The sequence below is a fragment of the Polistes fuscatus genome, unplaced genomic scaffold (genome assembly GCF_010416935.1).
Source record: "Polistes fuscatus isolate 324 unplaced genomic scaffold, CU_Pfus_HIC Scaffold19, whole genome shotgun sequence".
Lineage (NCBI taxonomy): Eukaryota > Metazoa > Arthropoda > Insecta > Hymenoptera > Vespidae > Polistes > Polistes fuscatus.
In genome coordinates, this window is record NW_025113095.1 from 178284 (window position 1) to 180783 (window position 2500).

Genomic DNA, 2500 nt, shown 5'->3' on the forward strand with positions numbered 1-2500 from the left:
ACTGGCAGGATCAACCAGGGAGCTGAATTTGCTCTTTTACGAAAGAATATTATTTTCTTTCTTTGCAACTCTTGTCGCCGACACGTATGCCGACGACGATGCTTATTTAATTTTATTTCAACCGTGGAACGTCCCTCTGGTCTCTCTCACTTTTTCCTCCTCCAATCACCACACCATTTTAAACCACTTTGAATCCAATTTTATATGGATTTTTATAGTCGTCACTTAGTATTAAGGGATTTTTAGAATTTACCCAATATATTATACCAAGTGGTTTTGGGTATTTTCTTTTTAATCTATTTTATATAGATTTTAGCAACGAACTTTTAATATACCCATTTATATATTTATTATTTGTGAGAGAGCAGCAGGTATTTCCCAACGGTATGAAATTATTTCAGTGCCAGAAGACGTACCATGATCATCGACGCGGACAACGAGTTGAACCAGCGTCTCTACCCGAAAAACCCTTGTCTTCGGCATTCAAGGGAGTTTCGGTATAAGCGTCAAAACTGCTTTTGACATTATCGAGCGTACGAGAGTTACAGAAATAAATTTCTCTCACTTCGGTTGCTTCGATATATGCCTTTTGTATCGTATTATAATATATTTTTCTTAGCTCTGCTCGGATTCGAGAGAGACGATGCTCAGTAAGTATCACGTGATTTTCCGCGTTATTTCGAAAGGAACGACGGACAAACCAACGATGATAACCACCTTTTTTTAATAGGATACCACGTATGGGCCATTCGGTCAGAGACACCGACCCGTGGTAATGATGTGTCAATATTAATATTTACATATTATATGTATATATACACTACATATCGTGTATTTCTTCAAGGGGCATTTTGGAACACCCAAAACATGCATCCTCTTATATATACCGAATACGCCGCCGAGCGTCCGGCGATGCCTGGTTAAATGCACGGTCTCTTATGGGAGAAAACCTCCAAAGCTCGTCCGAAATCACCTCTCCTCGAAAAACTTAGTTTTTGGACGGATTGGTAGATTCGAACGTTAATATTGGTTTCGAGAAACCATTTCGTATCATCCTTCGGCATTGCCGAGATGAACCCAACGGTAAAAAATTTCTTTTTAACAAAATTTGTGTTTGTTTGTATCTTTTATATCGAATATTCGGCCGATTGTCTGGCGACAACCAACTAAAAGTACGATAAGACTCGATTCAGCCGATCGTTCTATCGACCGAAAAAGAAATAATTTCGTATGAGAAAACTTTTCTCATTCCATTTCTCACGAATGGATAAATTTCTTCAAGCAATTATTATTTATCCCACTCGACTCTCGAGTCGAACTTTGAAGATACTCTCTCTCTCTACGTATAATACGCACGAGAGCATGCACCAACTTCCAACGTTCGTTCAAGTTTTTACGAGCATAATGTGTTTCGCTGGCTCTTTCGGTCTTATAAATATCTTCCCATTCATACATGCTCGTTTCAAGTCATGCGACTATGGTAAAGTCATGCGACTATGGGACTTAGAAAAATTTCGAGCCGTACGACTTGTAAAGTCATGCGACTATGGTAAAGTCATGCGACTATGGTAAAGTCATGCGACTATGGGACTTAGAAAATTTTCGAGCCGTACGACTTGTAAAGTCATGCGACTATGGTAAAGTCATGCGACTATGGGACTTAGAAAATTTCGAGCCGTACGACTTGTAAAGTCATGCGACTATGGTAAAGTCATGCGACTATGGTAAAGTCATGCGACTATGGACTTAGAAAAATTTATAAGTATCGAATAACGATAATTTTTCAAAGTTCATATTGAAAAATGAATACTTTGAAAATATTTCTTAAGACGGTTCATCCAACAGCACCGTCCGTACGTTCTATCAAACGTTACTTAGAGTCGAATTTAGACTCTTGCGCCAAAAGGCCTTTTGGAACACCAAAAGCATGTGTCCCCTTATATATACCGAATATGCCGCCGAGCGTCCGGCGATGCCTGGCTAAATGCACGGTCTCTTATGGGAGAAAACCTCCAAAGCAGCTCCAAAATCACCTCTCCTCGAAAAACTTAGTTTTTTCAACTAAGATGGACAAATTCCATATCATCATGTTAAAAAATGATATCTTAACCAAAATTTAAACAAAGTTTAGTTTAACGATGAATAATAATAAACAATTGTCAAAAAATTAAAATAATTATTAATTTGCAATAAAAATTGTTAATAACAATTTTTAACGTAAAAAGAATTTTTTCATCAAATAATCCTTTACGAATATATAGTAAACGACGTTATTAATTTTTTATTAACATTCAATAAATTCCTTAATTAACAAATGGATAAATTCCTAACCGTTAGAGATATCTTAACGAAAATTTATATACAGCTTAGTTTATTGCTAAATTTTAATAAACAATTGTTAAAAAATAAATAAATTTATTATTTTGCAAAAAAAATTGTTATAAACAAATTTTAATTAAAAAAGCAGTTTTTCTATAATTGAACAAAAAGAAATATAAAA

The 2500-nt window shown here is 35.4% G+C and overlaps 1 non-coding gene across 1 annotated transcript in view; it reads right to left on the reverse strand.

Annotated features, from left to right (window-relative positions):
• The window catches only part of LOC122515969, a 1918-nt gene extending 1897 nt beyond the window's left edge, over nucleotides 1-21 (reverse strand). The window contains exon 1 of the ribosomal RNA XR_006303454.1: nucleotides 1-21. This exon is cut by the window's left edge and continues 1897 nt beyond it. This is a non-coding gene — a ribosomal RNA (small subunit ribosomal RNA).
• Nucleotides 22-2500: the final 2479 nt, after the last annotated feature.